This window comes from Amphiura filiformis, chromosome 13 (genome assembly GCF_039555335.1).
Source record: "Amphiura filiformis chromosome 13, Afil_fr2py, whole genome shotgun sequence".
Lineage (NCBI taxonomy): Eukaryota > Metazoa > Echinodermata > Ophiuroidea > Amphilepidida > Amphiuridae > Amphiura > Amphiura filiformis.
The window spans coordinates 38,717,167-38,742,343 of record NC_092640.1 but is presented as its reverse complement, the minus strand read 5'-3'; the positions used below and the strand labels follow the sequence as shown (position 1 = coordinate 38,742,343).

At 35.9% G+C, this 25,177-nt stretch overlaps 1 protein-coding gene across 1 annotated transcript in view; it reads left to right on the top strand.

The window, feature by feature from the left end:
- Nucleotides 1-25,177, top strand: part of LOC140168315 (phosphatidylserine synthase 2-like) — a 130,673-nt gene that overhangs the window by 66,943 nt on the left and 38,553 nt on the right.

The window sequence follows — 25,177 nt, the reverse complement described above, 5'->3', positions numbered from 1 at the left end:
CATTTATTTTCTCAATTACATGTTACTCATTTCGGTAACAAATGGACGGTTAATTCTGCCCTCCATAAGAAAATGTAAGTGCCTTTGGGGTATATGCATGGTCACTTACGTCTAGCTAACTGTTCATCAGTGACCATGCATATACCCCAAAGTCACTTGCATTTATTATGGAGGGTATAATTAACCGTACATTTGTTCAGGGGTAGCACTAGGTTTTAAAACCAGGGGTTCTCAGAACCCCTGAACCCCCTGAAAGTGTTAAAAATATGCGCTCAAATCCTAAAATGAGGGGTTCTCTAATCTGTTAAGTATTGAATGTACCATTTTTTTTTGTATCAGTATCAGATTTTGTGATTTTGGCTATAATGATGTGTTACCGGTACCATTGGTATAATAGTTGTTTAACCCAGCAAAAAACGTGATCTCGCTTTTCACGGCACGATTCTCGCCTGTAACCAACTATCTCGCTTTTAAGAAAGTTCCGAGCAGTTTACTTACTATAAAAGTGTTGCTTTATGCCATAAAAGTTAGCGAATTCCACAAAATGCAGTTCAACTTCGGCAAAGTGCAGAATTCAACACCATTGGCACCACATGGAAGCAATGCTTTACTCAATAAAAAATGACATTTCATTGCAAATGAGTTCAAGTTTAGGCCAAATATTATGATATTTATTGGATTATGGAGTATTATGACTATAAAACATAATTCAAGGGCAAATTTTTGTCATTTTTTTCTTCTACGGCCGATCATTGTGTCAGTATTTCACTGATGGCATATCTCTACACACCACCCACAAAGCATTTCTTTCCGATCCCTAGAATTAGAAATTACCAACTCACGTACGTGTGTCATCATTCAGTACTGCAATAATTCATCAGCAGTGATTCTAGACAATCTGTGTAATTATGCGGTGGTGTGTATTTTATTTCTATTTTTAAATTATGTTACAATGCTCTGGCGACTTCAATTCAACATTTATGTTACATTGCATTTTATGTTACATAATTTCTGGACGGGCCGTAAATATTGGAGATCGAAGCTTTTATTTTTCTTTCACGTGTTTTCATTTTTCTGCGCGCATGAAAACCCCTGAACTGATATGCAAAATGAATATATGCGCCTAAACTTAAAAATATCTGGCGTGGTAGCGCATAAGAAGCATAACTTAGCGACCCCTGGCACCAAGGCAATTTCTCAAAAGTGAAGAAAACACACAAACATAGATAGATAATTTTATATAATGTAGAGGCAGGGCTGGGGCACCGACTGCCTTGGGTAAAGGACATATTTTGAGAGCCAGAAAGCCTTAACCCACAGTCACCTGCTTCCACAAAATGAGCACAAGTCACCAGAACACTAGAAGATCAGTGGCATAACTAGGAGGGTGGGGGATTTGAACCCTTGCCCCCCATGAGAAAGGTAAAGTAGGCCTACTTCTGAGAGGTAATTAACTTCATATTTGGTCAGTTTAACCTAAACCGTACCCTAATTTTTGCGCGTTTCGCGTGCATTTATTCCACTTTTATACTACATGTCACCAGTTTAGCTTCAATATGCCAAAAATTTTCACGCGCATTTGTACCATAAACTTCTTTTGTCGCCAAAAGGTGCTGGACTGCTGGATTCACTATACTTCAAGACAAATTTTCCACCCCACCCCACATGTCAAAAAGAAATCTACGCCACTGTTGCGGGACACATTCAAGGTTTTCTGGTTCTGAACCCTTGATATGTATAATTTCCCATGTATACATCTTGCAAAAGCTCACAAAAAAATTAGGAGGGTGTAATTTCATTTCAATATTGGTCATACAATAGTTTAAAAAAAATACCAATGTATTCCTCTCATCATGACCTAGTATTTCCTATTTAGTTATAGCAGGAAAATAGGAAAAGGACAAATTTTGGCTCCACAGGGCTCTAAAACTTACATGGGTGACCTGGCAAATAGGTGAAAGCCTGTTGGACCATGACCTATTGTGTGATGTTATCTAAACTGGCCTCAAAAAGAAACTTATAATTTTTCACAAGGTCAAATCTTAAAATCCTGTCTATAAAATTGAACAAAAATTACACACAGGATTACTTCAATACTCTACTCTAAGCATGTCAGTAACCAAGCAGTTGTCCAACTGACACAACAGCAAAATGCACTGATATGGAACACCTTCCTGGACCACATTCACAGCCCAGCAGATTTCTTTTGCTGGGTTCACATTATTCGCCTGTGAATGTGGTCCCGGAAGCTATTCCGTGTCAGTGCATTTTACTGTTGTGTCAGTTGGACAACTGCTTGGTTACTGACATGTGTTTAGAGTAGAGTATTGAAGTAATCCTGTGTGTAATTTTGTTCATGTACAAGCGAATAATTGGAACCCAGGAAAAGAAATCTGTTGGGCTGTGAATGTGGTCCAGTAAGCTGTTCCGTGTCAGTGTATTTTGCTGTTGTGTCAAATGGACAACTGTTTAGTTACTGACATATGTTTAGAGTAGAGTATTGAAGTAATCCTGTGTGCAATTTTTGTTCATTTTTATGGAGAGGATTTTAAGATATGACCTTGTGAAAAATTATAAGTTTCTTTTTGAGGCCAGTTTACATGCCCAGTATCTATGTTACAAAACTATGCAAACTATCTTTACTTTGATGTATCTATTTATTTAATTTTAGCTCATTGTGTTAGCACAATGAACTCTAAACATGGTCCATTTTTCTGTATGTTTTTTTTTTCTTTCTCTTGCTACATCGTTTGAGCAATGGATCTGGTAATTTGAGGGCGATCTTTGCATGATGGTTCATGATTGTTACTTATTTAGCTAAAAAAATTCGGACGGAAAGTATCATTTTTGGAGCATTTTCTTACGAAAAGTTTTACCTAATTTCATGGAATAGTCTCATATGCAGACTGTGGTGCTTTTCATATTACAAACACTGTACAAACTCCTTGATCGTGCGAATTTGTAAAAGAGATGTTGAACTTTACTGTTTCAGTGCAGCTACAATGTCTGCTTTTCAGTGTTGCTTTTAGCACCAATCGGGCTTGTGCTGTCTATAGGCCCTTACTTATGTGCACGAGCCATGAGCAAATAGTGTCTCAAATTCTCCCAAATCAGAACTAATTGGGCTACCAAATTGTTGATTGGCAACCCTGACTATGAACAAACATCTCACTCAATTACACTTTATATCACACATCTTGACCCAATTAGTTATGTAAACATTTACCAGTGTAGTGACAACCCTGATACATATCTATGCATGGCTATACATAGCTACGCATGGTATTCCTGACCATAACCCATAACAAATGAGCTACAGCACCAGTGGTGCTCTTGTTACAAACTTCAGACATGTCTGTGTAGGGGTGGGTGTATGCGTGTCTATCACGTATGTGTGCAATATGACTTTCCACCTTTTTACCTAGAACTCTCAAAAAAACCTTTAAATTTCAGTTTATTTCACCACTGCACAAGTGACCATACTGGATTTATGCAAAGTAGGCACTACTTGGGAATTTCATAGACTTTTTAATTTTTTTATGTGAGCTAGCTTTTAGGGGATGGATGCGTGTGAAATGGATTGGATTCTGTTGCAATTACTCCAGATTCCAGAAAAATACAACACTAATTTTTTTGAATTAAAGACAAGATCTTTGCCAATTGAAACATAGTGGAGTCTAAGTATCCAAAATCTTTTAAAATACAGACTAAGAGTGAGCTCATAATTAAAATATTTTAAGTTAATGTTGATTGTTTGGTTATGGTAAAGAACAGAAAATCTGTTTTCTAAAAAAAAGAATGCAATTAGTCTTAGTACAAGTCTTTGGGCTTGATTGTCACAGCCTATGAAAAATGCCATAAACATGCATTATTTTGGCCCTTATTGCCCAAAATTGACCAAAATATTAAAATTTGACTTTCATTAGAACTAAGTAAAGGATTAGGATTTAGGTATGTGTCATTTAGCACAAAGGGCTATATTTTTCTAGAATAGGAACTAGTGATGGAGTCTGTTAACCTAGGGGGTTATGATTTATAAGGGGGGTCCCAAATTTACAAAAGTTTGTGTCAATAAAATTGCAACAATAGGTTTGAGTGGATCAGATTGAATGATATATAGCTAAGGTGTATCTTGTTCATTTGATCAGATCATGGAAGTACTTACTTCCAAGCAGCTGTACTTACTTCCATGATCAGATATTGATTAATCAAAATTTTTAGTGGTAAAAGCGGCACCTTTTTGAAACAGTATTGCTGTTTGATTAAAATTGATTGATTTATTGGGAAAGTCTATCCTGATTAATTTTTGTACAACAAACTGTATATTTTCTAAAGAAGTCTATCCTGATCAATAATTTTTGTAGAACAAACTTTATATTTATTAAATAAAGAATTAATTTCCTGAACAATAACCTGGTTTTTGGTGTGAATTTATTTTGCCTCATCATACATGTACATAAGGGTATCAATAAAGCACCATTTCCCATTTCCTTTTGCCAGCCATTACTACAAGGCTGAGGCTGGTCGACTGCAGATCTGTTGGAACACGCTTTTCAATATGGAATAAATGCTGACCTCATCGTGACATCATCCAAGCAGCAAAGTTCATTTCCTATTGAAAAGCGTTATCCAACGGATCTACAATCATTCATTCTGCTACCCATGGCCAGAAAATTGTTTATCTAAGTTTGTTGCACAACAGATATTTATTATCGTATTTACCAAATTCCACAAACTTCTGGTCTGTGACATAAACTTTGACATATGTGGGAATTTTCACACAATCTATTAAAGCTCATGTTGTGTTTGTGCTTTGCCAGTTTTGAAATACCTTGGGATAGCGGCTTTTTTTAATTTGAGAGTTTTCTCGCAGTCCTATACATGGATGAACATAATTATTCGAGCATTTATTATTTACGTGGCATGTGTTAAGCGGGCGGGAAAAGCACAAATATTAATGTTCTGTAAAAATGTCCACTTTTACAGTATTTATGTGCCATGGGGAGGGCTAAATTGGGATGAGCAAGAAACAATTTCTGGCAGGAAAAAACTACTATATCTGGGAGGCTATACAACAGGCTGTATCAAAATGATTGATACACAAATATTTGTGATATTTGCAAAATAGAATTCTCTTGAAATGACAAAAGTTTTAATCCATAAACCTTACCCTAAATGTCACCCTTACCTGTAACCTAAGCTCTAACTCAGACTCTAAAATAGCAGTCAGTTGGTCACTTTTAGTTCCATTCCATGCATGTTTCAGAATTATCACCTACCAGCCCAGTCTAATTAAAAAATGACCCACCATTAAATGCACCAGAATCTATTACATATGCACCCATCTCCTAAAAGCTCACACAAAAATATCAAAAATTACAGAAAATCCAAGTGGAACATTGCCAAATTGGCATAAATCAAAAATGGCCACTTATACAGGGGTGACATTTTAAAGTTGGTCAAATCTTGTTAAAGCCAATGATACCAATTTATTCCCTCGTCATAGGGATTGAGTATACAGCTCTTGAGTAATAGGGAAAAAGGTCAAATGTCAAAATTGGGGTACCACAGGGAATAAAGATGTAAAAATTCTATGATTGTGAGAAAAACAAACTCGGATTGCTATCAGGGGTAGCACTAGGTTTTAAAACCAGGGGTTCTCAGAACCCCTGAACCCCCTGAAAGTGTTAAAAATATGCGCTCAAATCCTAAAATGAGGGGTTCTCTAATCTGTTAAGTATTGAATGTACCATTTTTATATGTATCAGTATCAGATTTTGTGATTTTGGCTATAATGATGTGTTACCGGTACCATTGGTATAATAGTTGTTTAACCCAGCAAAAAGCGTGATCTCGCTTTTCACGGCACGATTCTCGCCTGTAACCAACTATCTCGCTTTTAAGAAAGTTCGAGCAGTTTACTTACTATAAAAGTGTTGCTTTATGCCATAAAAGTTAGCGAATTCCACAAAATGCAGTTCAACTTGCAAAGTGCAGAATTCAACACCATTGGCACCACATGGAAGCAATGCTTTACTCAATAAAAAATGACATTTCATTGCAAATGAGTTCAAGTTTAGGCCAAATATTATGATATTTATTGGATTATGGAGTATTATGACTATAAAACATAATTCAAGGGCAAATTTTTGTCATTTTTTTCTTCTACGGCCGATCATTGTGTCGTATTTCACTGATGGCATATCTCTACACACCACCCACAAAGCATTTCTTTCCGATCCCTAGAATTAGAAATTACCAACTCACGTGCACGTGTGTCATCATTCAGTACTGCAATAATTCATCAGCAGTGATTCTAGACAATCTGTGTAATTATGCCGGTGGTGTGTATTTTATTTCTATTTTTAAATTATGTTACAATGCTACGGCGACTTCAATTCAACATTTATGTTACATTGCATTTTATGTTACATAATTTCTGGACGGGCCGTAAATATTGGAGATCGAAGCTTTTATTTTTCTTTCACGTGTTTTCATTTTTCTGCGCGCATGAAAACCCCTGAACTGATATGCAAAAATGAATATATGCTACCAAACTTAAAAAATATGCGCGTGGCGTAGCTAAGAACGCATAACTTAGCGCGACCCTGCATTTGTTGCGAAATGAGTAACATGTAATTGAGAAAACAAATGGACATAGCTGCTTCTGGCTCTAAGCCCTATTTTGCCAAACTTTATATATACCAATTTTGACCAAATGTAAAATGTTGAATCTGCTGCTGTGCAGCCAATTTCGAGTTCCCAGTATACCATGCTCTACATGCGTATGTTTGCATGCAGTAATTCTTCTATATAAAGTCCTTGAGTATTGATTATATAAACATTGGATTGGTGATTAATAAATACCTTAAATAATATATGATCAAGCTAGACCTCAAGGTTAGGGAACAGACCAAAATGTTGATGTATAAATGTAACTAGTTTAGTTTCATTTAGCTGACCCCTCCCTGCCTGCCCCTGTAATGAAAACGGATCAAAACAATATCAATGTTTTTTGAGCATAGGAGAAATATAATCGAAGTTTTTTGACCTCCCTGCATCCCTCCCTAAGGCCCTTCACAATTTCTTGAAGTAATTGACAGGCATGCACCTTTCAAAAAGCATAGAATTCGTAAAAAGTGTTCTCCATGGATTAACGATGATGTGCTAAATATGATGCGTAAACGTGACAAACTTAAACAAATTGCTATTAAATCAAGTAATGATAACAAATGCTGGGAAAATTTCCGTAAAATTAGAAATGAAACAAACAAACTTATAAAAGAGAAAAAGAAAGAGTTTCTTAAACAAGGTTTTGATGCACACAAGAATAATATTAAAAAAAGCTGGGAACATCTACGACATATTGTTCCATCCAAAGGTAAAAATACAAAAATCTCTGTTATTAATTCTGAAAACGGCCTGGCACTAACTGAACCTAAGGATAAAGCAAATGAATTGAACAATTTTTTTTGCTAATATAGGCCCTAAACTTGCAAGTAAGATTCCTAAAAATAACTTTTGTAATTATGAAGTCAATGAAAAGCAGCCAACTGATCAGTCAGACTTTGAATTTGTAAATGTAACTAATGACTATGTATTCAATCAACTCAATAAGTTAGCAAATGATAAAGCTACTGGTTTAGATAACATCCCATCTCGACTGCTGAAAATAGCATCACCAGTAATCACACCAATTGTAACTTATTTAATAAATAATTCTTTTGCATCATGTACTTTTCCTACATGCTGGAAACGTGCAAAGGTGATTCCTGTATTTAAAGCTGGTGATCCCAATGATCCTAGCAATTATAGACCTATTTCAATTCTAGTTGTTATCTCTAAAATTATTGAAAGGGCTGTGTTAGACCAACTGTACGAGTACTTAAATGTAAATTGTTTAATTAATATAAACCAATCTGGTTTCCGGCCATCTCACTCCACTTCTTCTTCTCTCGTAAACATCACGGAGGATTGGTATAATGAAATTGATAAAGGTAATTTAATTGGATTATGTCTGCTGGATCTGAAGAAAGCATTTGACACCGTAAACCATAATATCTTCTTGAGTAAGCTTAAAATGTATAAAGTAGGTGAATATTGTATTAAGTGGTTTACTAGTTATCTTTCTGGTCGCACCCAATGTACATCTGTAAATGGGACACTTTCAGACTTTAAAGAAACTGTTTGTGGAATGCCCCAGGGCTCAATTGACGGACCACTCGCTTTTCTTATTTATATAAATGATTTACCAAATTGTGTTTCTCATTGTAAAGTTAATATGTATGCTGATGATACCGTGCTGTACTATGCCTCTAACTCGCCAAATGATATCATGGAATGTATTAATAATGATTTAAAAATTATAAATAATTGGTTACAAAGTAATAAACTTAGTCTTAATACTGATAAAACCGAATTTATGCTAATAGGATCTAGACAAAGACTCAATACAATTAAGAACAGTGTTAAAGAATTATCTATCAGCATAAATGATGTAACTATTAGGAAAGTTAATAAATGTAAACATCTGGGTGTAATTATTGATGACACATTAACTTGGAATGAGCAAATCAATAATGTACGTGAAAAGAGCCTAAAAGGTATGTTCATGCTAAAACAATGCAGGGCAAATTGTCTCCCTAAGGATATTTTATGTACTGTGTATAATGCTATTGTTCTGCCACACTTAGATTATTGTAATGTTGTATGGGGCAATTGTGGTGTTACTGTTTCAAAGAAACTTCAAGTTATTCAAAACAGGGCTGCAAGAACTATCTGTGGTGCAAAATGGGACACACCTAGCAGAGATGTTCGTGCTGAACTTAACTGGAAACCTTTAATTGACAGACAAAACTCAAATTGTTTAATTTTAACCTACAAAATCTTAAATCATCTTGCACCTCCTTATTTGGGTCATATTTTCAGTCATGTAAACAACAGTTATAATTTCCGTCAAAGCCAAAGTAATGTAACTATACCCCTGCCAAGAACAGAGTACAAAAAGCGCAGTCTGTCTTATAGAGGTGCTGTAAGCTGGAATGAACTAGAAAATAATATCCAAAATTCTCCAACATTATATACTTTTAAAAATAATCTAAAAAAACCATAATGACATGCCTGTAAGCATGGTAAGTAACCATAAGAGTATCATAATGGCTTTTGACAATTAATAATTTTGTGATTGTAATATGTTTAAGCCTAGATAATAAGCTTTTGTAATTGTTTGTTATTTTGTACATGTATGTTTGTTTATGCACGGCCCCAAGGAAGAACAACTTTGGTTGAATTGGGCTTTCCGTGTTGAAATAAAGTCTAATATATATAATATATATTCCGAGTTTACTGTTCAAGATTTTAAAAATAGGACGAGGTGACTTTTAATTATTAATTATTAATTATCTATTATTTTCTTTATTTAGTATTAGTTATCACAACCAATTATCAAACCGTTTTGATGGGAGTCAGCATTTAATTATTTTATTAATATGCTTACTTTTACACATAGTATCAGGTGCAGTTATGCTGTCTGTTTATTCATTATTATTGTTGATATGATTCATGTTAGAAAGTAGCAAGTAAAAGTCATTAAAAGTTATTTTTAAGGAGAAAATCCAAAATAAAAATAAAATAATTAAATATTTTGCAATTTTCAATTTTGGACGCGGGTGGTTAACAGTAAACTAAGAATTTAATGTGAAGGGCCTAATGAAACTAGTTTGTAGGTCATCATCAATATTTTGGTTTGTTCTCTGATACAACCTTGATATATTTTCAATAATAGTGGGTGCAAAACCAAAATACCAATATACATGTTGTTTCAGCTAGAACTTTTTTGAAAGTGCATACGATATATAAATATGATACATGTAGGTCAATCAAATATGAGGTACCACAATATCAATTTCAGTGTTTCTGTTCTGGCCAATATACTTTGCTCCAATATCATGCTCAAAACTTTATTTGAAATTTGATGAGCTATATATGAATGTGTATATATGTGACATGATCAAGGGGAATGAGTCACATGTCGGCAATTTTCAATGCAGTTTTCTTGCAGTTTACGAATGCTACATTTTTATGCAAACCCCATCAAAATAGGACATCTGGTTACTGAGTTATGAGCAATTTAATAGTGGCTGAAAACAATATAAAACAAAAGAATTTGAACACTGTTTTTGCCAATATCTCAAAAACAATATTAGTGACATCCGACTCATTCCCCTTGATCATGTCACATATGTGTCACAGACAATGATGAGAAAAAAAGGGTATATCTCATTGGCTCTATGCATGATATCACCCTCTTTGCAACCAATTGAAAATAGTTCTTAGAGGTCAGAGTGTTAAAAGCTAGAAAGAGGTTTATCTATTATTTGAATAAAATTTCCATCTCAAACTTGACTCCAGCTCAGCTTCTGAACCACGATGAGTCCTCAATAAATAAAGTTGTTATCTGAACCCCGTGAGAACTACCTGCTTATTGGTCAAAAAGAAGTTTTCATATCAATTGGACCAATCAGCAACATTGTTAGAATAATTTCACCATGCAAAAAAATTGGGATGAATTATTTGCAAAGCTCCATTCTGATTGCTGAATAAAATGAAGATATCATGTAATTGACCAATCAGAGGCAATGTTAGATCGGCAGTAGTCCTCAGAGGGTTAAACATCAAATGTTAAATGTTAAAACCATATCCTAACCTCTCTGAGGTGTACTAGATGTACCAGTGAATCCTCGCCTCGGTAGGCAACCGTTACGGGCACTAATTATTTCATGATCAGAGAAAGGGGGCAATCTCAGGACCTCGGTTTGTGCCCTAGTTTGAACTCATGTCATATCCGATTAAGAGCTAACTTAACCTTACGAACCAGGATCTTCTGTCTGCAATCTACATGTATGTGGTATCAAATGTGTTGCTATATGGCCTTCATTTAGGAATTTGATCTACTTTAATTTGAGTTCATTAAACTGTTACTGTTTGCGCGCTATTTGCCAATCACAGGCTATGGGGAGTTTGAATGACAGGGTCGTCGGATGCGAACTAGTTTCTATATTTCTTGCTTTTACAAACTCTCTCAAGAGCAAAACAACTCATTTTGCTTTAAAAGCTAACTTCACTTTAACTAATATCACTCATATAATTCCCAAGAACACCATTACTCACACACCCCCACTTGTGTGTCAGTGCACTTGTGTGACTTCAGACTAGTGTGTCATTTATGTCCAAAAGAACATTGTGTGTCAAGTAGCGCCACAAGAAAAGTTGTACCCAAGACAGGTATACTTGTGTGACTTCAAACCATTACTCACACAGGTATACTTGTGTGACTTCAAACCATTACTCACACAGGTATACTTGTGTGACTTCAAACCATTACTCGCACAGGTATACTTGTGTGACTTCAAACCATTACTCGCACAGGTATACTTGTGTGACTTCAAACCATTACTCACACAGGTATACTTGTGTGACTTCAAACCATTACTCGCACAGGTATACTTGTGTGACTTCAAACCATTACTCGCACAGGTATACTTGTGTGACTTCAAACCATTACTTGTACAGGTATACTTGTGTGACTTCACAAACCATTACTCGCACAGGTATACTTGTGTGACTTCAAACCATTACTCGCACAGGTATACTTGTGTGACTTCAAACCATTACTTGTACAGGTATACTTGTGTGACTTCACAAACCATTACTCGCACAGGTATACTTGTGCGACTTCAAACCATTACTCACACAGGTATACTTGTGTGACTTCAAACCATTACTTGCACAGGTATACTTGTGTGACTTCAAACCATTACTCGCACAGGTATACTTGTGTGACTTCAAACCATTACTCACACAGGTATACTTGTGTGACTTCAAACCATTACTCGCACAGGTATACTTGTGTGACTTCAAACCATTACTCGCACAGGTATACTTGTGTGACTTCAAACCATTACTTGTACAGGTATACTTGTGTGACTTCACAAACCATTACTCGCACAGGTATACTTGTGTGACTTCAAACCATTACTCGCACAGGTATACTTGTGTGACTTCAAACCATTACTTGTACAGGTATACTTGTGTGACTTCACAAACCATTACTCGCACAGGTATACTTGTGCGACTTCAAACCATTACTCACACAGGTATACTTGTGTGACTTCAAACCATTACTTGCACAGGTATACTTGTGTGACTTCAAACCATTACTGGCACAGGTATACTTGTGTGACTTCAGACTAACCTTTGCTCGCACAGGTATACTTGATGGGGTGTCGAAAGCAAAAATAAGTGGTGCGGCAATAAATGGGGGTCTGGGCTCCGAGATATAAGTGGTGCGACAAAAAGTGGGGCAGATGGTATAATCACCAGCGGGATTGCTGAAAAGTGGTGGGGCAAAGCCGCACCTACCCATGCACCCGGTTCCGACGCCCCTGTAATTGTGTGACTTGACTTCAGACTAACAATTGCTCGCACAGCTAGTCAAATCCTAAATTCACAATTCTCAACATTTCACTGGGTAAAATCTATCTTGTTGTGGCGCATTAATTTGTCAACATTATCGGGTGGGCAAAGGACTCGGGAGATCATCGATTCTTGGTAGATGATCTATCAACTGTACACAGACGTATGCAAGTTGTATGTTATTTATTAATAAATGAACCCAAATCCAATCTTGAAATGATGTATTCCTTTTGTTGTTCTCCATTTGAGTATTTTTCCCCAGGGTTTCTTTATTTAATTTAACCCAAATTATCCCTGCATAGCAGCATCTAGAGTGCATTTTACTACCAAAAGAATCACATTTATACAAGCAAATTTGAACTGTGTTTTTATTCATAACAAATTAACAATCCATGTTACTTTCAGCATTTTCATGAAACTGGAGAAATGAATTAAAACATTACAACTCATGGGCAGAGCCACTTTCAAACAGTAACTGGAACATTAGTGAAGCCTAAATATTTGTTTGATTCATACATAGTACAAGACCAGCCAAAACATGTATAGTTTTGTATTACAGATTAATAAACACCTGCATGGTAAGGTTTTGGCACACCAACATATTTGACTGGTGTGATCCATCTCCAACCCTTGCTTGACCAATCATTCTCTGGTACTTGCTATCAATAGTAAAATGCCATCTGCCGTACATGCTACAGCAGGCAAAATACTTTTTCAGTCTGCACTCTGAGTTGGTTTTGCTAAAGCAGTTGGTCTAAATCCAAATCCACTTAGAGATTGGCAGTGACGTCGCACGGCGTCAATCAAAACACGCCGAGCTGTACTTCGGCGTCTTGCTTATTATGCGCGTATTTCCCATGCGACTTTCACTACGCGATATTTATCGCGTGCATGCTTTGATTGACGCCGTACGACGTCACTGCCAATCTCTAAGTGGATTTGGGTTTACATAAAGTCTGGTTAATTGGGTAATAATAAATAGAATGCAAGCCTAACAGATTTTTCAAAATTAGCAATTGAATCTTCCTTGTCTCGAAGAAACTAATGTTAACCAACTTTCATCCACTATTGTTCATCAATAGTTGTGCAACATTTTAAACATGTGTTTCACTCAACGAATCATTGCTCTACTTGATGCTGGAAGTGAAAATCTTAGATGGACAACACCTAAGTTTAACAATGAGCACTGGCTCAGGTCCAGGAAAAGTCTGCAAGTTTTTATTAGCTATGTCTATCAATTGTTGCCAAGTCAACTGGTTAACGCCTGGGGTTCACGTTTACCGAGCTCTGAAACACGATCAAAATACAAACTCACTGGGGCGTCAACCGGCATGTGAACCAAGCGTGCACCAGTAACCAGGATATGACATAAATATAGGTCACACAATGCTTCTCAGTTAAACACAAGTGATGTCACGTTCACACACTACTGTTCCAAAATATCTTATTCCATGAGTAAAAAAGCCTTACCTATTTCTCCTACATTTATGTAATTACAACATGTCTTTATGTTTAGAAAATAGATGAGTAAGTTGCTTAAGCAAGATCTCAATGTTTCTACCCTACACAGGTATACCAAAAACAATTCAACTTATTATCTACAGGGTGTATCAAAAATATTGTAACCCATTGTTACTTATGGTTAGACCAACATACCAAAAAACATCACAAGACTAATGAGTAGTTTTGTTGTGTGATGTAATTAGAAGTATAATATATTCTAAGTCATTTCAAACAGATGCAGTCTTGCATTCGGGTATAAAAAGGAGTCATGGACATAACCACTGGAAACTGATGGGTACCAACTTTTGTTGATTCACCTTGTAAATTAGAATCAATGGTTTAAAATAGTCTAGACCATATATGCAGGTCATGTTCATATCACAGCACTGATGAGATCGACGGATTGCTGTCGCAGAGATGCTTCAATTGTTTGTCTACAGCCTGAAATCATCTCTCTTGAAATCCAGAATTCAAATTGTGTGGCCAGAAAGTACATGGATGTTCACAAATTCAACAATGCTTTACAAATACAGAAAGTGCAGGGATGCCCAAGTAAGAATCATGGCATTGGGTATTTTGACCGAGTATAATTCCTTAACTGTGCATCAGACTCTTCATTAAAATGTAATTAGTTTGGCAAAATGGCAAATTTTGATGCACAGTCAGTAATTACAAAGATATTGTTGAGTATATAAAATTAGTCAAGGAACACTCCCAAGCTTTGTATAAACATGTCATGTTACTGTTACTGCCTGTTATCTGCTTATACCATACCTGCCAACATTTGAAACTCCAAAATCGGGACACTCGAAGAGAAGCGTTCAGTGAATGAGTTTAGTATGTGATAGCTTTGCATGAATGGTCACCAAGAAAATACAATTTTCATACTCATGTTCACATAAATGTTCAAAAATCAGGATGCCAATCTGACAAGTGTGAACCGTTTATCCCAAATCTAAAGAAATCTGTAACACTTTGTTTAAAAATGAAAGGAAAAAAATCACAACTTGATCATCTTTAACAGTTTCTGTCTGTGTAAGAGTCTCTTAAGAGTGTGCACAAAATGTGGTGATTCATAGGTTCAAAGTTTAAGTTCTAAAATAATACAGGAACACATCATCATACCAGTTCCATGACATTAGGAAAAATTGTATTTTCAGTCATAAAAAAGTATTGAATTTCAGGTAAAAAATCATATTAAAATGCATGGTATGTATACATTCCTCTACGGTGATAAACATGTTTGTCAAAGTCATCCAAAAACTTGAAATGAAAACATATTTTGAAACCACCAGTTGGATAGAATAACAAAATTGAAAAAAAAAAGGATCACATTGGCATGTCAGGATGGGTTCCCATAGCAAAAAATCAGACCTTTTCGGATAACTTCCCGATAGTCACCGGGTAGACACCGGCAAATTTCACATGCAAATTAGATAGGTAGCGGGTGACTACCCGATAAATTTTTGGGAAACTATAGTGGATACCTTTCAGGTAATAGGTACCGGATGACTACCCGATGACTGTTTTGGGAAACTAGCGGGTAACCACCGGTGACTTTTTTGGGAACTAGCGGATAACTACCCGATAACTTTGCGGGGACCTAGCGGATAACTTTGTTGGTGACGATATACCTGGTGACCTCTTTTGAGACTTCCTGTTGACCTTTTGGGGAATGCAGAAATACAAATTCATGAGTATGCACAAATGTATTAGGCAATTTAGCTTATTATTTGAATTGTAGTTTTTGGAGAAATACAACTCGACCTGCAGTCATGGCAGTGTGATATCTTGCTATTAAGAAACTTGAAAGTGTACAATGTAATTGTAGTTATTGTACAAAAATATTCTTCTGATTTAATTTGGTTCACACCTTTATAAGGTGCATACATTTCAATTAATCTACAACCAAAGTGTATATACATGTATTACAGTACCTAAATGTGATCACATTACTAACACAGCCTATATAATTTGTATATCAAATATTATGATTTACTAGAAAAGATATAAACTAAAACACTCAAATGTGTCATATATATTTAGGTACATGTACATAGCGTATAAAAGACTGCATCAATACAAATCATTTCATGCAAATTTTCATACCTGCATTGTCATTTGAAATCAAGCATTCAATGCTTTATAATTCCTACAGCATGTTCCAGATTAATTAGTAAACATCTTGTAATATCCTACATGTAAATCCATACATTTTGGACCACAAATAACTTGAATATTCTGCACAAATATATTCCAACTGCCAACAGCTAGCTTCTCCATTTTGAATTCATTCAGTGACCTTTGACCATATACCCACCCACAATACATTCTTAAGATGCTTAATGCTATTTTCAAGGTCAAATTAAAAGCGGATAACCACCGGGTAACTCCTGCAAAGAATCTTAAGTTTCTGGGAACCTTCTGGGTAACTCATTTGAAATATTTGAGTTTTTGGGAGACTTCCGGATGTCTACCGAAAACTTTTGGATAACTTAATTAGGTATCCGCAAGGTATCCGCTAGCGGGCACTTTCGGATAACTCTGGAAAAGGTACCCGAAAGGTTTCTGATGACCACCGAATGGTCATCGGGTGGTCACCAGGAAACTTTTCTTTTTGCTATGGGTTATAATCCTGAATTATTTACATACAGCTCGCTCGTGCAGTTTTCAAGGCCTCATAAGAATGTGCACTTTATTTTTGTTCTTTTATGATTTTTTCTTTGAAATTTCAATATTTTTAATGACATGAATCAAAAGTGTCAGAAACCTACACATAACACATTTGTAAAAAGTTGATTTTGAGGATCCATGAATCACAACCCCTAAATAAATGGTACATAATTATACGATCTTACAGACAGTATACTGGGTAACAACCATAGATATAAATAGAGGGGAGATACCAGATTTTGTATACCCACCCCTGTAATGGTGTTGTCGGCTATGGAGCTCAAATTGGGGTATTCAGGGCTTATTCAACTTAGGGCGCAGAGATTCTGATTCTGTTGTGCATAGAGACAAACTGGGCAAATAATACATTATGCGAACGATACACCAGTCTGGACGCAGAACGTGCGTCCGTGTTTTCATTATGCTGGCTTCATACTTTTTGTCGTGGTGTTGCAAGGTCGCTTAGCCGCAGCTCATCGCTTTCAGTTTCAGACTAGAAAGCGGTAAAACGGCACTGCCGTGAGGTCTTGTCGCCAGGCGTCGCTGTCAAAAGTTGAATTTAATCCAACTGTCTGCAACGGCAAAGCGACAAGCAAATTGATTAATCGGCTTGTCGCAGCTCATTAACATAATTGTCGCGCTTGTTGACAACGCTTGCGCTGTTGCATAAATTGACATCACAGCGACGTAGCGACACATCGCCGACACTCACGACAAAAAATATGAAACCAGCATCATTTGCGCAATGCGACAAGATGCTGGAATCAAAATGGCGGGGAGTCTGGTATCTCCTCTCTAAATCTATGGTAACAACTATTCTACAGTAATCTACAGTAATTATCATTAATATTGTTTACACTGGCCTTTTGCACAAAACGTTTACTCTAATCTACTATAATTAGTTGCTTAGTTTGCTTACTGAACCTAGCTTCCACCAGACAGACGCAATTATAAGCATATTCATGATTCTACACTGTACAACCACTTTATAATTTCGCTTGCAATTTCATTTTACAAATTATCCTTGTAAGGCTTTGCGTCCAAAGACATTCGCTCTGACTAATTCGCTAGAGCGAATGATACTTACAATGCTTGAGTATTAGTTAAATTGATGTTAACATTGTTTTAACTAATGCTAACAATTTAACCAATATTCAAGCATCATAATCAATGTTTTCTCTCCATTTGAGAGAATAAGTCGGAGCGAATATCGCAAGCGAAAGCATCTCAGACGAGCGAATGTCGTTGGACGTAAAGCCTAATTTGCTAAATGAAGTTTGCTGTGAAATTATAGAGGGATGACAGTGTGTGTTTATTTGTTAATTAAATATTGCTAAGGCCACAAAAAATAATAAAATATCCGGGCACACCTTTCAAGTAGGGTCGGGTCGGTGTTTTTTTTTTCTTTCTTTTCTGTAGGTTTAGCTTGTAGCCAAACATTTTGAAAAATCGGTTTGAAAATGAATATTTTCTTATGATGCCAACTATATATAATAGACATATTGACGTGGTTGACATATTTTTGTTAAAAAATTGCTTTACATGGTGTACAAAATACGGGAAACTCATACTATTTTGGCATGTCTGAAATACGGGACGTCCCATTTTTTCAAGGTCTTTGGAGTTGGAATACGGGACTGTCCCAGGAAATACAGGACACTTGGCAGGTATGTTATACACTCATAATTTTTTGCTAAAACAACATTACTTTTTAACATTTTTTAGAACCACTGTGTTTCTTTTGCTTCAGTGTAATTGTTAGGCTACATTTTAGGGCAAACAATACTAGTTTTGGTTCAGGATGAAGAAGGTAGTGATTATTTTCTTGTTGATTTTACCAAGAGGGAAGTGTCCACAGTCATGTGTTACATAATGTGCTATTTGTTCAAAACAATTGAACCAAATTGAGTACAAGTAACATCAAGATGTTGTAGAACAACTTTAAAAAAGAACACACAAAATATTGGATGTCATTTATTAATGAATGGGAAAGGTGTAATGCTGATAGAACAGGAGCTAGGAAAGTTTATTAATAACTTGCAATTCATAAGAGGGATGTGTTCCTTGACTACCTTGCACAATCAAAGTGTGTTATAATTCTCTGTAGGACACCCCTGTATAATGGAATGTCAACAACATGTAAAATGTGAAAATTCAAATAGTCGAATGGATGATCATAAAAGCATGACAAAAGATGGGACTGGATCTTGCAGGGGGTGATCTAATCATATATGCAGAGTCCCACTTTGGCACCTTTGAGCAATTTGAAATACAGCCCCCTAAAATGACCCGAAAGGAATACACAGGGGGTCAAAATTCAAAGTGGTCAAAATGTATTTTCCAATATCTCAAATTTCTCGGCTTTGATCAAGGATTACAAAAAAAGTATTTCTTTTTGTAATGCGATTTGTGGTTCTCAAGTTACAGAAGCAAATACTGTAAAAGTAGACATTTTCGGGAGGTTTTTATTTTCGTGAATATCACGAGTGGACACAAAATCGCGAGAATAACCTTTTGCACTGGGTTTCTATTGTATTGATATAAAAACCGCGAAACTAAATTCTTGCATATTTGACCAAATCTACAAAATTGCTAAAATATCTTCTCGCACAAAAATATTGACTCTTACAGTACTACATTTGTGAGGGGGTAAAAAATTGCTCCGATTTGCTTCAAACTGGTGTCAAATTGTTCCGCTCCCAATCAGCATTCCGAAAAAAAAAAAAAATGCATTGTGTAAACTGTCGAAGTATTGACATATCAGGTCAGAAATTGAAATTTCTCATTGGCTCTATGGTGGCCTTGACACTTTGATCCAAACTCAAGACTGAGACATCAGAGGTGGTGCAAACTATTCTTTTCCTGTATTGCATGGATTAGACGAACAATTTTACACCATTTACAAGAAGATTGGACATACTTAATTTTTTGATCTCTGTACAAATCCAATATTTACCTTTGACCTTTAAAGCCCAATAACATGAGAACTATAAATCACAATCATAAATGAACAACATTTTTGGAATCCAAGTAATTTGAGATATTAGAAGATGTATTTTGACCACTTTGAACCCCTGTGTATTCCTATGGGGTCATTTTAGGGGGGGGGTTGTGTTTCAAATACTCAAGGGTGCCAAAGTGGCACTCACCATATATTATTATATCATCCCCTGAACTATCATTGTTGACAAGATCAAGGCAGTCCCATCTTTTGTCACGGTGATATTGTTATTTCAATTACAGAATCCATTCGACTAAAATACAATTTAAAAGTTCAAATACTAATATTAATCACTATATATTTCAAAATCCACATAAACTGGTAAATCCACTTGACAGCCAAAATATCTAATACCACAAAATAGTATGTCTCAAAGCTCTTGTGCACACAGTCCTTTAAAGGGACAGTCAAAGATCTTCCGTTCAAGGTCAAACATTTTTTCTCACACATCCTTTTTTGTTGTTGCTTGTTTGGGAAGTACTTCCATATAGTAATATGTCCTCATAGAGAAATCTTGCAGTAACTCTACAATTTGTGAATGAAAGGTAAATCTCTACTTTTTGATGCCAGGGCATCAGAAAGTCACTATAGTAGTCTATGGAGCAATGAAATGAACACAATACTTCTTAACGTCCAAACGGAAAGCTGGTATTGGCTCAAATTTTGGAATTGGACTGATCTTTGGAATTGGACTGATCTTTGGAATTGGACTGATCTTTGGAATTTTTACCTATCTACAGGGCATAAAATGACTATGTTGAATTTCTGTAGAATCATTGACTTTCTTTTTAAATCAGCCACTATGGCAAAAATGGATGCAAAAAAGTTTGTTTTAATTCAATATTTTTTAAAAGGGAATTGCCCATCATTTATGAAAGTGAGTCAAACCCGGGGTTATCACCCCGAACACCAAATTCATGCTTTAAGTCAGAAATTAGGGGCAGGGGTAGATTTGAACTGCCGTAGGCTTTGAGACATACTTTATTTTTTAAATTTGAAGTTTTTAATGTTTAAACCAGGGGTGATTCAGGCCTGGGGACAAGCTGTAAACACAACCCCACACCCTCATTTTCATAGGAACTGGTGATTTTTTATGAAACATTTCAAGGGATATTTTGCTAACTTTTAAGATTTTTGTTTTCCTTGAGTCTTTACATTTTTCTGGACCACAGGACATTTTCCCGCAGCCTTATATCTCTACACGGTACACCCCTGGTTAAAGTAGTAAGGTGCATGAATAACATACAATATTCAAATGCAAAATTTCAAATACAAATACAAATTTCAAATTATTAATCCCTGCAATAGAGTAATACAGAATTAGAGTATATTTTGAGAATAAAAGAGTGTTTTTTTTTTTTGTATTGCCTATACTGAATGGGTGGTGGGTGCCGGTGCAACCGACCATGATAATTGCCAGGAAAAATAACATCAATAGGGAGCTCCACAATAATTCCATGATATCTACGAGTGAAGGTGACTTGTTTTCTTTTTTTCACTGTTCTCGTTTTTATTTATAAGCCCCTCAATTGGTCAAAAACCTCCAAATTAATGAGGGTTTAATAGATGAAAGTGGGTCAAATCTGCGGTTATCACCAAATTCATGCTATGTTCAGTTTCTTTTATGAGAATAAGATTAGATGCCAGAGCAAACGACCATGATCATTGCCAGGAAAAATTATATCAATAGGGAGCTCCACACTAATTCCATTGATATCCACGAGTGAAGGTGACTTGTTTCTTTCTTTCACTGATCTCATTTATACCCGCTACTCTTTTGAATAAAACATGCCAATAAGAAAACCTGGCATTTTACACATCATATAGGATGGTTAAACTTGACTCAAATCAAGAATATTTACCTTTGAATTTTCAGCTGTCACTCCTTCAGCTTTCATCAGCGTCGTGACATGTTACAATCAATTATCGAGTTGTACACACTTGGAAGACTCGATTATTGATTGTAACATCAGAAAGGTCAAATCGGGTCACAATGCTGATGAAAGCTGTAGGAGTGACACCTGAAAATTCCGAGGTAAATATTCTTGTTTTGAGTCAAAAGTTTATTCATCCTACATGATGGATTACCAAACAGATGAACTTTCATACTACTATTTTACACATGTTTCAGTTCCTACTGAAAAGTTGCCAATGCTTATAATATAACAAAATTGACATGTAACTGCCACCATACAATTTGATACAAACATGGGTATCGAAATGGTTTAAATGATCATGCTTCACAATAGCAACAGGTGGGAAAAGTGGGAAAATGACTTAACACTGGGTAATGGCAAATACTCCAGCACAATATCAGAAAACTAAATGCCATCACCCTATGTTGTTAGCAATTCCAGTGCAAAAAAAATGGAAGTCTTGTTAAGTCTCGACTAACATCTTCATAAGGCCAAGTAAAAAATAAAACATGTTTCACGTCCGGTTTTCAAAAAAGGAGGAGGAGGGGCTTTTTATTTTCTATTTTTTATCGCAAAATTGGTGTAAATACCCATACTTAGAGCTGTTTTAGCGTATATAATAATGCCTGGAAAAAGGAGGAGGCCCTTTTTTATTTGTTGTTCTGAGAGTTACACCCCCTCCAATGATCACAAAACCTTCCTAAAATGTTTCTTGTATCTTAACAAGGCTATAGAAAGCATTCCAACTTCCTAGACATATTTTTGAAAAGTTATAACTGAATTTCAAAAATAAAAATATATTTGAGGAAACCTCAAAAAAGGAAGCGGGAGGGGACGTGAAACATGTTTATTTTTTTATTTTGCCTAATAATTGAGAAAAGAAAATTGCCGCTTTTAACATGATTTAAGTCAACTTTTTGGTTTTGTTAATTTTAGTTATTTTTCATGTAATGGTGTATGGTTTCCAGTATCAGCAAATCCATAAATATATACATAAACCAAGTAGGGCTGTAACTTCACACTTGATCTAAAATGCCAGTTTTGATCAATTTAATTTATAACTGAGCATTTCAGACTATTTGAACAACACTTGTTTGAAAGTACATAAAAAAACACCAAAACAAAAAACAAATATATGTCAAAGGCACAACACTAATAAGTCGCTGTAAATGACAAAAACCTTTTATCTCAATTTTACAAGTGACTGGTTTTGTATTGTAGTATTGATACAAAACCAGTCACTTGTAAAAACTGAGAAACAAGGTTTTGTCATTACAGCAACGAAAGCATATGATTTGTTTATATTTGTCTTTTAATCCAGATACGGTAGATTAATAGAACTTTTGAATATCATACTCAATCATCACCGAACACATCCTATTCTAAATTTTAACACTTTCTATTCTACAATAATTTAACATTTTAAAGTTTTTAAGTTGGTGATTTGCTCTCATTTCAAAGAGTCTAAACTACTAATAATCAAAACTGGTATTCTGTGGAAAGACTAAAAAGTTCTTGCAAAAGTATGTGTACATGGATGTATCTTTGGTTTACGATGCCCAAAAATCATGTAACCATGAAATATTACACTGATACTCATACTTCAAATGGCCTGAAAGGGTAAAGAAGTGAGATTGACCATTTGTCCACCAACACGCAGCAGCTATTAAGGTTTTGTAGGCCCTACATAGTTCATGTATACAATGTACCTGAATGAATTTGCTGATGCCGTACTGAAAAACATATACATGTACCGGTATTATAATGGCTGAAAACCACATAATTTTGAAATTTTGAAGACATACATTTGAGAAAATGAATGGTAACAATCGGTTGCGAGACTACTCTCGCACAACTCCTAGTTTAGCCTCCTGTCCTGTTGATAAAAGGGGGAGGGGGATCACCAAAACAAAATATCAAACCTAAGACACCCACATAAGGTATATACAGGGTGTTCAAGAAACCTTCCAACTGATTTTGGCTCGACTCATAATTTCACTTTTCAATAATAGATCTGATGAAAAGCTGCTGAGTTACCAGACATTAGGCCTATTCCAAGTTGATAAGGCTATTTAACAAAAAAAAATTTTGTCTCAAAGCTCACGCGGCCATTCATTTTTCTTGGCACATTTGTTTTTCAGATATGTTTTTCTTTAATTTGTTTTTTATTCTAATATTTTTTGTCAAAAATGACAATTTTCAAAATATCAAGAATCAAAATACACTGATCGCGACCTGCACTAATATAACAACCAACATGATAGTCTTTTATGACTGTTATACAACTTGAATGTCATAGCGATGAAACCATAACAAAGTTCACCGACTTGGGGATGAGAGTGTTACATTGTAAATTAACAATGCAATATGGCAGCGACCAGCAAGATCGTACAAGTGACACTCAGGGTACCCCTTAAAAATGGAAACAAATTAATAAAAACAGAGGGAACAATGTTGTATTCCGCATTCATTTTTGAAAACCTGAGACAAATATTTATTTTTGTTTAGCCTACCGTGCACAGGAACAATACGCCACTTGGAATTTGTGACATGTGACCCCATGCCATGGAGTACTGACATATTATGGTTTTAATTCCCAAGCAACTTTACTTTTGATTACAGTCCAGGATCGCTTCCACACCCGTCCTCCATTCAACTTGCTCTTTTTCATTGCGGCGTCAACTTCTTCCTTGCCTGGTGTAACTTTGCTTTTGTAGTTCCTGGCAAACAATGAACGTAGTTCATTCTTCTCATCCTCTCCCCACTTTGTTCTTGTGTTTGCTTTCTTCTTTTTCTTTGGCGGCTCATTGCTTTCCTCTTCAGCCTTCTCCGTCTGATCTTGGGTTGCCAGTGAAGCTGGGTTTTTCACAGTTTCAGAGTTTGTAATTATGCTGCTGAAATCTACTTCTTCCAGCATCTTCCCAACAAACTTTGAAGACACATTGAGGTCTTGCATGAGCAAAACCTTGCCAATGTGAACTCGCTCAATGAATCCACTCATGTGTCTATAGTGTTGCAGGTGAACATCCTCTGTGTGTCCTAAGTGTCTATACACCCAGTCTAGTTGCGTTGGACTTAGATTAAGGGCTTGGGTAAGGTTTGCCATGTATTTCCTCATGGCAGTGGAGGTAAGCCGCTCAGGACTGTTTAGTCCCAATTCTTTGCTCACTGCTTTCAATGAATCATAAGCCCTTATGACTGCATCATCTGCAAATTCAACACATAGGCAAGGCGTGAGGTTAACAACTTAATTTTCTTTCTTTTTTATGACAACTGAGACTAGAGCCCTTAGTGGCAAGATTTTTGCACCCAGATGCTGAAATTCCCATCCCATCCACCCCGGATTATTAGTTATTAGGTGAAGCGGAGGTATGGTACGGGAAATTATCGTGCGCGAAGTGTTCGGCTTCACCCAGTATGACACTGAGCGCACGAATTTCCTCGTGCACCATACCGACGCTGAACCTAATAACGAATTTATCATACCACTAAGTCATTCTAAATATTGAAATAATTACGTTTTTAAACATTTTAATTGCTGCTAAATAGAAAAAACATTACAGAAAATAGATAACCGTTCCGCGTATTACACATTGCATGCATTTTACGC